Source organism: Dermacentor andersoni, chromosome 7, assembly GCF_023375885.2.
Source record: "Dermacentor andersoni chromosome 7, qqDerAnde1_hic_scaffold, whole genome shotgun sequence".
Taxonomy (NCBI): domain Eukaryota; kingdom Metazoa; phylum Arthropoda; class Arachnida; order Ixodida; family Ixodidae; genus Dermacentor; species Dermacentor andersoni.
In genome coordinates this window covers 148933451-148945668 of record NC_092820.1, presented here as the reverse complement: position 1 = coordinate 148945668, position 12218 = coordinate 148933451, and positions in this window count along the sequence as shown.

Here is a 12218-nt window from a genome sequence, read left to right as displayed (position 1 = left end):
TACGCAGTACCAACTAGCCCACCAGTCTGTTCTCTAGAAAATTCGGCAGCGATGTGAAAGCTGCAGCGGTGTGAGTTCGTGCATATTCGCTGCGCACGTTGCGCAGATAAGGTACCAAGAAAAAAGTTTACCAGGTAGCGCCATTCGATCTTTCCAGCTGGTTTCCTGCTCAAACCTCCTCGCTGTCTAGGGCTATTTGTTTTTACCTACACGTAACTATATTGGCACCACCTCATGGGCGAATAAAAGCGTAGGAGAGGCCCCGGCCAGCACGGACGTGTTGGAGAATGTGTTGCGATAGTCGCGTGCCAGTTTTCGCAAAGGACCACTGGGACTGGTACCCCAAAAGTCAACGTTAACCTAGCAACCGCGCTCCTGACGCTCTCGCTGCTGCTCTTGGCCTCTGAAAAGTGAGATTTCGGCCCGTGTCTATCTCGCAGCACATTCCGCGAGACAAGCTGACTTTGGAGCGTGGTGTGTAAGCTTGAAAATTAAGGTTAGGGTCTACGAGTGTGAGGGTCAGCCAGCAACAGAGGCACTCGAGTCTTTGTCGTCTTCTTCAACGTGCCCGCGCGGAAAAGCACGGGAGTGCGCCTGCTTCACTAACCACGGTGCCAAGAGTAGAAACTATTCTTACACCGCGTCTAAAACTGTCACAGGAGTTTCGTAGGCCGTGTTCTGACTCGCGTTGGCAGCACACATTTCCGGCGGCTCCTATAGCAATGCAAGTTCAAAGCTCGCGCTATCTGCTCCGGCCACCGTTTGTTAAAAAGCTTTATAAACGATGGCTCCGGCGATAGGCGCAAGAAGCAGATGGCGCACCAACATGACTGCATTTCCGGCTTCAAAAACGTGACGTCAGGGCCTCTCCTATTTTGTTTCTTTCCTCGATGCCATACTAAGGTTTGTTCGATTAAGAAAAGGTACGTGCACGGCACCACAAACGAAAACGGGCAGGTGGTGCCATGGAGGAAAGAGACAAAATCAAGGGCGGGATCTTATAACGGTTCGGAAAACGAACCGTTCACTTCGCCGCTTACGTAACTAAATGTGCCACTCCCAAGCCGGTGGTGGAAGGGGAGGACGCGACCAGTAGATGAGAGGGTGCCACCTGTGAAGTGTACGTCATTATATGGCGAGCTAATCGAGGAACTGCAGAATGTTTCTGCTTGCTAAGTAAATGTAAAATATAAATTAAATATTATACGGCAAGTTCTAAAGTATAAACGTGTTGTGCCGTGCGTTTACACAAAGCAGAAGTAAGTTATTAATGTCATTCCTTTTCAGCCGACAGACTGTATCGCAAGCGTAAATGATGGATGCACGGAGGAAGGAAACTAAGGAGAGGCCCTGACGTCACTCTTTGTGAAGCAAAAGTGAAGCCGGAATTTGGCGTTGCTCATGGCGATGCTCCGCCTTTTGGGCCACCCTCCTCTATTGTTTACATCTTTCGCGAAACCACGCCGCGCTGTGCGTGGTGTCGCGCAACATCTGGCAGAGCACGGTGCAGGTAACACAGCGCAACAAGACACGGTGACTAACGCAAACCCGCCCACTCAGCGCCTTTGCCACGGCCCGAAACCTACCAGAGCAACACGTGTGAGCGCTCAAAACCATAACAACGCCGCCATTGTGGCCCAAAAGGCGTGGCCATACAACAACAAAAAATAAAAAAGCAGCAAAAAAAATGAGAACCTACTACGTCATTTCCGCCACACTTTTCTCCTAGCGCGCGGAGGGGGTAGGGCCTCTCCTTAGTTTCCTTCCTCCGTGGATGGATGGGTGGGTGGATGGATGGATGAATGAGGCTCAACCCTTTGAATCGAGCGGCGGCGGCGCGCGCCACCTAGCCTTGAATGATACTCTATGCATGCATACCTATGTATTTACTCCTTTACTTTTGCGTTGATATTATCCACCAATCAGATAGCTTCCGTTTAGTTATTTCTACCTGTTCAAAGTCTATTTTACTTTCACTGGCTTTAAAACCCTAAGCTTTAAATAGTTCCCCGTTACATTCAACTGCAGGGTGAAGTTGTTTACAAGCAAGTATCAGGTGTTCAGCCACTTCCTCCTCCTCCCCACACGCCCCGCACAACAAGTCTTATCTCCTGGTATCTGGCTCGGCACGTTTTAGTCCGCAGTACACCTGTCCTGGCCTCAAACAACAATGAGCTTCCCTTAGAGCTATCGCAAATATTTTCTTCGGCTATTTCTTGCTTAAACGTCCTGTATGTCTCTAATGCTGATTTGGTTTGCATCTCTGTTTTCCACATATCCCTCTCTGTCTCCTCAACCTTTTTCTTGGCGGATGATTGCTTACCTGTCCCCCCCACTGCTGCCCAAGTATTTGCTTGACAATTTTCTAGTTCGCTTCCTCCATCTTGTGTCAACATTCCTCGTGTATAAGTAACTGAAAACGTTCCTAGCCCACCGCATTTCCCCCATTTTTCTCAATCGCTTCTCAAATGATATCTTGCTACTAGCCTCTCTGCCCTCGAAAGAAGACCATCCCAGATCCTCCTGCACCCCCAGATTTGGTGTCTTGCCATGTGTTCCCAGAGTGAGCCTACCCACACCATGTTGCCTAGTTTCCAACTGTTCCCGGGTCTCTGCTCTCATACATAGAACTGCATTGGCAAAAGTCAAGCCGGGAACCATTACCCCCTTCCATATACCTCGTACTACCTCGTACCTGTTGTAGTTCCACAGTTCCCTACTCTTCATAATCGCTGCACTTCTGTTACCTTTAGTCGTTACATTTTTTTTTTTTCGTACTCTGTCAGATACTCAATCCCCCACGCAGGGGCGTCTGCGTGAGCAGGCGTTTGGTGTGTTGCGACACCACGTACCCGAGCACACGAGGGTTGGACCCTCCCGCGTGTAGCCGTGCGCGGCTACACGCGGGATATTCTGGGGGTTAAGGGATATGCTGGGGGTTAAGCCGATGCCGGGTGTTCGGACCTTTAAGGCGCCCCGGCGGAGGCAACACGCCTCTTCGGCCTGTTTCACATAGACGGCACCACCAGACTGACCCACCTGGGGGAAATCGGCAGTCGCCTTTTCCTGTCCTCCTCTCCGATCTTTGACTTTCTCTCTCGCCTTTTTCATCTTTCCTGTCTTCACTTCTCCTCACTTCCGTATTCTGGGCCGCAAGGGTTGACATGGTGTAATTATCCAACCTTGGGTATTTTATATTAGGTCATAGTGGCGATGTATGGCTAGCGTCTGCAGGCTTCCGATCTTGTAGCGTCCCCTTGTTGGGCTCGGTGGTGGGTGGCCACCATCGCCGCCGAATTTTCCAATTCTTTATGGCAGAAGCTTTTCCCCCATTGCCTGATCGCTCCCTGAAGAGGGGCCACACCGATGAACAATTCAACTTCTTTATGCAACCGAAAGAGTGTAGGCAGCAGATGGCAAACATACAGGCTGGCGTAGCATTGGGTTGGCGGAGCTACACCTTTTCTACACTTTTTTTTTTTTTAGATACACGTCACTGGCTTACCCTGTGGACCGTCACGTTCAGCTCCCAACATTCGGGTGTTACCGGTGTAGTCGCCGTCATCCATGTTTCAGAGCATCGGTTCAAAAACACGCCAACTCACTTATTCTTGATACGTTGGCGATAGAGTGGGCGTACGTTTGCGTGTGAGCTGGGATGGATGTGTGTAGATAACGCGCAAGAAGCTTACTTTGACAGGAAGCGGCGCTACTCCCTCTGTCACTGTGTAACGAGCAGTACTCATTCTCGTCAACGTTCGGACGTTGAAGTACGATCTTTGAACGTTAGCGATACAACGCTGGTGGATGAGTCAATTTTTACAGCGAAACTGTTAAGGGCTACTTTCCCCACTATCGTGTCCGCGTGTAGAAAAAAAAATCCCTAAGATACTGCAATGCCGGGCCGACGCGCGGCGGAGGTGACGCAGGCATTAAGCGCTCTCCATACGTGCGCCGATCCCGAAGATAGTACAATACCGGGCCGACCCGCGGTGGAAGCGAAGCAGGTCTTAAACTAAGGTGGCGATGTATTGAAAAAGGGCGAACCCGCAACGGCTACCCTAGTCATCTCATGTGCAGAACTGAGAAGCGGATATTACAGCCAAGCTCACAGAGCAACCCGACAATCTGTGCACGTGCAGCCATCCCTTACGTACAAGGAATCAGCGAGGCATTGTCGCACGTATTTTCGAAATACGACTTGCGCATCGCCCACATCCACACCAGCAAGCTCCGGAAGCAGCTAACGAATGTGCAAGACAAGTTACCCTATTGAATCATTCCCAGGAGTCGTGCATAAGATACCATGCGCTGATTGCCATCAAGTATATGTTGGCAAAACATGGAAGTTCTCCGGACGGCTCAAGGACCACAAACGTGACGTAAGAAATAGTCTCACGACGAACGCCACTGCCGAGCATGCGCAAGAACACGGTCACAAGATTGATTGGGACAATGCCACTGTTGTCGCCAAAAGAAGGAACATGTCATCCCGGCGGCTGCTGGAATGGCTCATCATTCAGTCGACGCCAGCTACGATGAACCGGACAGCAGAGACTACACCTGCCGTTTAAGCACGCTCGTTACCTCACGTGCTGGCTAATAAGTGACGACGATTTCCTGTCCAACTCAGAGAACGAGGAACCCGTATACGCGGTTCCAAAACGTCGGGATAATTCATCATACTTAGTCTGTGACCGTGATTCTCCTCCTTCCATGCCTGACCAGACGAACTTTCGTCGAACCCTTGATTACAGCAAGGCAGAAGCGGTAATGGAAGTGGGCGGACAGCAGGGCTAGTTTCGGTATTGAAGCGTCGCCACTGGTAACCAAGGGAAAATTCAGTAACATTTGCATATGTGGCTCTGTCTTTTCAACCTACATAGCAGTGAAGTGATGCAATTATGTGTGGAAGTAAAATGTGTTTTCGGCTATTTCGTTTTTCGGCGTCCTATATCTTTGTTTAGTCGCTTCATTTGTTGCGCCAAAGAGCGGCGCTTTCGCTCTTATCGCTTCGTCTGCCATTCTGCTCGTCTGCTCCTTGCCGCTTTCTATGCACGTGGACGTTTTTTCGTATGATCTGCAGTTAAAAATTTGCTCTCTGTGCACGCGAGCGTTCCGGCAATGTCGGAAAAACTGACGAACGGCCACAAAGTATGTTGCGCGGCTGCGTGGTGTGGCAACTCGGGGGAGGAACAGCAAGGCGAAATTTTTCCGTTTCCCAGCGGACGAGAGGTAAGCACACTTTTTTTTTCTCCAGTTGTTACGAAGAAAGAAGTGCTAGCCTTCTCAAAAACAGCTATAGGACGAAACGAAAGATCTTCCGCGGTTGTTTTCTAGTGAATATCTTTTTTTTTTTTTCGGTTCGGCGCGGCGCATTTTTACTGCGGTGTTGCAAGAACCGGAAGTAGTTGGCCGATTGGTGCTATAGCTGACGCGCAGACGGAAATGCCGCTTCGGTATATGTAAGCGGTTGCTCGTAATTTTTTCCACGAGTAGAAAACTTGCAATTTTTATTTGCCGAAGGTATTTGAATGCTTGCTGCACAAGCTGGTTAGGCTGCAGAGCATTCCGCAGACCAGCTTTTTGTTGCGGCATTACCACGTTTGAATGTTCATGAACACGGCAGAAGCCTCCCCACTCCAAAAAATAAAAATTACGTAGCAGTCACCATTTGCGTTTTGAATTACAAGAAGTTCGAGTTACCTGCGCGACGACCGAGGTGGTGCTGTTAGCCGAGGGATCTGGCAACCATGGAGGCGGCCGTAGAAGGCAAACCACGTGAGATCTCAACTTGCGCATTGCCTCTTTTCACCTGTTGCAGTATATTTCCACAAGATATATCCCAGGCAATCTTTCAGCTCTGTCTCGTGCTTTGCCTTGAACGTTTTGGCCGTCTCAACCGTTTATCACTTTTGTGCCGTTATCTTTTTCCTCTACCCCTATTTATCCACTCATTTTGTAACATATAGCCCGTACTTATGTTATGCTTATTAATTTATTTTTCTAAACGAATCATGCGTGTGCTCACACACTATTCATTGCTGAAATGATAACTTATCGTAGATGGCAGAGTTTAATTGTTGCCTGTCCAGTTTGTATTCGTTTCTTTTTTTTTGCACTTTGTACTGTTATGGTTCAACAATTGGTATGGTAGTTCTCGCGTCGGTACGCCTGCTATGTAGTGCAGTGATATTCATATATTTTCTAGTACCCTACCGTGGCTAATTTTTCGTTTTTTTTTTTTCTTGTTTCATGTTGCATGCTATTGCATTGTGTGAGTATTGCTTTTTTTTCTGCCTTAATGAATATCTTTTGTTTTAGTTAATGTAACAGTACTCCTCTATTACCCAGTGCCTTCCTGAAGGCACGTAACGTATTCATAAACTATATACACACACACACACACACACACACACACACACACACACACACACACACATATACAAGGTGTTTCAGCGAACATATGTGGCAGATATCACAATTCTAGTTCATGAGCTGGTCTACTTGAAGCGGCGGACAATACTTGCACAAAAAATTGAGATCAAAAATCGAATAATTAATAAAAAATGCACTAATTAAGTTCTTAACTAAGTACGTTATGGCCCATATTGCAATTTACAAATTCTAGCCGTGGAGTTCGCAAGGCGGATCCACTTGAAACGAATTTTCAAGATCACACCACTTTCGAGATATAAATTCCCGAACTTTGCGGAAATCCCCTCAACCGGGCATGCCCTACGAAAGATGCGCGTATCGCATTAAACGTGCGAGGTACCGGATGCACGCACTCCATAGCATACTGCGCTTTATTGTATCTATACTGTCTTTCTTCCATATACAGTTAGGTAAGGGAACCAAGTAATGTTCGAATATCAGCGTCATACTACGCGAACATGCTTCTAACAAAGTTCAGCCGAATCCCATCTGACAACTAGTACCTCGGCACCTTACAAGTGTATAGTAGCGCGAACGGATTGAATTTACGAACAGTTAAAGCTGCGTGTGCCTCATTACTCGTGACGGACTGTCAAATGGTCAGAAAATTAGCACAAATCTTTGTAGTCGACTGCTGCACGTTGTCTCCTAGGGTCGGTGGCCGGCCGGAAACGTCAAGAGCAGGCACAGACAGCGGAGAACAGACGACAGGGTTTACTGATCATTGCATAGGTACGCGGACCACGAACTGAGACGCACAGCTTCAATGGCTTGGCTTTGTGGACCCACTTCTGTTGCTGCAAGCTTTAATTGAATGCCACGTGGACAAAAAGGCTGCGACGAGAGTTAAGCCACGACTTCAGGCTTGGTCGCCGCTCTTCAGGCGGAAATCGAGGCAAATATGTCGTAGAAGTGTCTCCCTGAAGATGTGGCAAGAGCATTTTTGAAGATGAAAGGCATGACATTAAATTCAAACATTACCGTGCCCCCTTAGCCGTGAGCCTATTGCGAGTTGGGCGGATAGCCGATGAACACAACTGCCGTTAACTATAGCCTTGATCACTGGACGACGATTCAAACTCGCAGCAGAGGCAAGGGGGGCCACCTAGCCCGATGGAGAGGCGGCAACACAATTCTTTAGGTTGGTTCAGTGACAAACGCGTAATATACATTATGCACACCTTTATAACGTTCCGCCCTACCGCAGGCCTGCCGTAATCTGCGAAAGACGCCGTCGACTCGCCTTGGTCGCTCGGTATACTCGAGCTCACGGCTGACACAGCGGCATGTGAGGCTGCAACACCACGTCACTTGCGTTCTAACACGGACATACGGCATGCGCGCGGCATCACTTCAAAGGCTCTGCGCTACTTTCGCCGAGTGCCAGTCGCGAACTGCGCAGTCAGTTCCTAAACAAGCCTGCGGTCGACTCGCCTTGGACGTCGCTCGCAACGTCAGGTCGATCAAGCTCGGAGCAGACGCAGGGAACGTACAGCCCAGTTAGAATGGCGCCGTAGCGAGCACGCCAGTCTTCGGGACACGTCGTGTTATCCTTCAAACGCCCAGCCCTACTGCCTTTCGCTGCTGGCCCGCGATCAGCGGGGCCGAAAGCTGCGACACGAGCTTGCGGTCCGCCCTCTCGTCGCCAGTGGGGGCCGTCAGGTCGAGCACGGCTTCAACGTTCGGGGGCGGCGGCGCCGTCTTCTGCGCGTAGCAGGAGCGCACGTCTTCCACGAGGGCCTCGTAGGCATCGATGTCGCGGAGCAGCGCTTGCGCGTCGGCCACGGTCGGCTCGTCGGGGTCCTGACACACGCGCACGGCGAGGGCCCCGAACAAGCCGACGGCCAGCAGAAGGCCCATGCTGACCAGGGCGTCCAGGGCTTGCTTGCTTGCTTGCTCCTCATTTCATGGCTCTGACCCGCTACGGGGGATTGGCCAACAAGCCCGCGCTTAAAGGGACAGAGGCGGGAGAGAACGCTTGAAACAAAGTAAGGCAGGGTGAGGTAGATATTTATGTGTTACATAATTAGGAAACAGACCAACTTGAGAGAGACTGAATTAATGAAATGCTAAATATGTATAAGCAGTAATTCTGGTATACCTACAAAAATAATTTCGAAAGCATAATTGGTAATTTAGTGCATCATCCAATTAATTAGGAAGAGTTAAAGTGGTATCCTCCTTATGTCTCGAAGTATTCGCAAATGACCATATGTAGACGTACTTGTGTCTAAAGCCCAATGCAAGAGTCCCGAAGGAGAGAATGTTTTGAGAATTTAGAGTACAATACCCCATTGTCGGAATTAGTTCGAAATGATTTTCTTCTTTTTTTTTGTGGTTGGCAAATCGACTGATGATGATGATGATGATGCCTTATTTAATGGCACAAACTCTCTGTGCGGGAAATAGGCCCATCGACTCCCAGCCGTATCGACACCGCACCATGTATCCTCATCTTCCTTTACCGGCACATGATGATGACTCCTTGACTAATTAAGCTGCAGTATAGCAAAACTGAGGAAGGAAAAATTGAGGGAGAGCGTCGCGCCGCACGATTTAAATACGTATTGGTCCAACACGTGATCGTTACGTCAGAGCTCATGGTAGGTTTTAATGCTCCGTGCGTTCTCCATTATTGCTTACAGCGCTAACAAATCAAAGACGGGCAAAGGTGAGAGACGTAACACGAGCACCGACTAACGACTGTTTTGAGGCAACAACAAAAGTGTATTTATTACAAACAATCATATAAATGGAAAAATCCGCGCACCATTCATTCCCGCTCTGCAGGCAGGGGTACGGCGGCGCAGCCTAATAAGTTCGCATCAATTGAAAACTACCGGTGACCAAACGTTGCCGGCCAATGCGATCTCTCTCACTCTGAGGTCACGTGTTGGGGCGATACTGCGAGCGGAATAAGCGAGTAGAATGGCTTCACGGAGCGTACGCTTGCGAATTGACTGGCTTCGTGACGTAATACTCGCTCCTAGTTCATTAACTTTCTTCGTGGACTGCAACACATGACGTCTCTGGCGTTTATGGGTGCGTGAATGTTCTAAACTTTCAAATGACGAATCGAATAGTGTCCTATTCGATTCGGTCTTCGAATCAAATAACCACTACTCGTAAATGCTCATGTTTTTTTCTCATACTTTTAGAATATTGCTAAACGTCAACTGCATCCAAATAAAAGTACCATTGAAGCAAAATCACGGTAAATATTCATTCCCGCGGGCATAGTATACACATAAAACATGAGAACTTGCATGAGTGGGGCAGGCTACGTCAGTTAAATAGCCATACTTCGCAGGCTATACAGCGGTCATTCGCAGAAGTGCCCGGCGCATGCGAAGATACTTCTTTACCTCTAATATTCTATTTGTGCTTTTAGTAAACAACGCTTCATAACGTGTACTATGTAACGTTATGTGTACTATATGCTTGGTTACGGCGATATTAGTGTTTGTTTGGTTTGAGCTCTACGCAACCAGGTGGCGCCACCATTCCAGCCGCACTAAAACAAGTTGTTTCTTTATACTATGCTAAAACCCTCAGTCTCCAAAAGTAGCGCCAACTAAAACCCCTTCTATGGCCACACTTCGAAGAATGCCGCCTCCTCCTCGCGCGCTCTGATCGAGGCCTACGCCGCGTCGCCACTGGCCTGATGGCATCACGTTGGCCCTCGCGTGGGTTTCGTTTGTTTACAGCGTGCTTCTAGCATCGGCAGTAGACATAATCGCTGCGCGACGTTCCGCTTCGCCGAGTTCCCGACCGACGCTTTGACGTATTTGACCCTTCGGCGTCCAATGCGGGGCGCGTAGTCGCTGCGCCGTAGCCCATTGTCTTACACCCCTTGGCGGGTCGACGGGAACGCTGTCGCGTTCCACTCTTGAAGGCGAAGCAGAGTAACGCATGAGTTGTTTCTTCGTCTAGCCGAACCAAATATAGCCAAGCAACAGCAGTTCACCAGGCTAAACAGTGGTTCAACAACTAAAATAAAGGCTAGTATGCTTCGCATCCTGGGCTTAACCTTAGCTAAGCCACAGCCATTTTTTTCAATTGAGATCTTGCTTCGTCAGTCGGTAACTGGCCTTAAGGATGTCACGTTGGAATTGCGCAAAAAATAGAGAAAAGTACCATTATTATATACTTGGTTCAATTATATACTTGGTCTGTCGAAAATGGGTTGAAAATCAACACAGAAAAAACTAAAGCAATTTTGTTTCAAGCCAAGAATAAGAATGCTCTCCTGAAGGATGACATTAAACTTGGCTCTTCAAAAATCATGCTTGTGAATTCCATTAAAACCTTAGGTGTTTTCTTTGATCATGACATGTCTTGGAACTGTCATACTAATTTTTTAACAAACAAGCTTTCTCAAGTTTCAGGTCTTCTTTTTACTATTAAACAGATTCCACAGAAGGTAAAACTTCTGCTCTATAACTCTTTTATTTTCTTGCCACCTAAATTACGGCTGCCTGGTTTGGGGCACAACATCTGCCACTAATATTAATCGTATCTTTCGTCTGCAAAAGAGAGCCATTCGTGTTGTGTGCAAAGTGCCATTTGACTTTCCAACTAATTCATTATTTAAAGACTTAAAATACTTAAAGTTCCTGATCTCTTGAATTTTCGCTTAGCGTTAACATATGGTAAGGAATGCCAGAAAAACATTAACCACGTCAGGTCTATAGCCAACTTGACACGAAATAGAAGCTATTATGCTACAAGATTTCCGGAATATTGGTTTGTGCCATACCCACGTGCCAACTATGCGAAACAAAAGCTTTCATACACTTTACCGCATTTATTAAATAAGTTAGTGAACGATGGTATTGTGTCTCTTCTTGCAGTAAAAAAAAGTTAATAAGTTACTTTGGTGCCTATTAGCCTTTAATCTCTGTATAAGTAGGCTTCTTTTTATTGAGTTATGTATTTTTTTCCATTGCTATCTGCTGTATGTACACTTGTATGAGAACGTTTATTGTTTTTGTTTTGTACTTTCTCTCTTACGCTCCCCTTTTTTTTGCCATGTGTTTGTTTTCTGCTGCTGCTGTCACGAGAAGGATTAAGGACTAGTCAAGTTGCTCTTTTGTAACTTTTTTCCTTATGTCCTCCATAAACTTGTATATTTATGGAAATAAATTCATTCATTCATTCATTTAAGGCGCAAAGCAAGCGCACGTTGCGAGTTCGTGTTGCTGAAACACGACGCATGGGCGCGGTGTGCTCAAACACGCGCGTACTTACAAGAGTTTCAGGTTTTGACAGCGTGAAAGTATGTGTGCGTGGTTTCGTAGGTTCACATGCATGCAGTGCATATGACGCATGCGATACCCATTTATTCAATCGGCCTTTCTCGGCCATTGTAATCCTGCACACAAAACGTGCGAGTAGCCGCTGCTCATGCCTCCAATATAGTAGCGGGGCGCTTTTTTTTTTTTTCTTGCGGGGTGCTTTGACAATCGCGACGATTTTTTTTGTTTGTTTGTTTTTACAAGTACTGCTCCAGGAGGGCACATGTAACGGCTAACAGAGGCCTCAGGAGAGCACGTGGCATTACAAGTGTTCCCGTTGCCGCTTTGGTGCCCTAGAGGCGCCTTCAGTAATACGAAATAATGACATGTTGTTACTAGTAAATAAAATCTAATAAAGAAATACAATCACACCGAGGCGCCAACTTCTGGCGCAGCGCTACCGCGCCCGCGCAAGAATTACGAAACGCAACGAGGAATTTACCGGCCCACGTACGACTACGATCAAAGTGCAAGTTAAACATC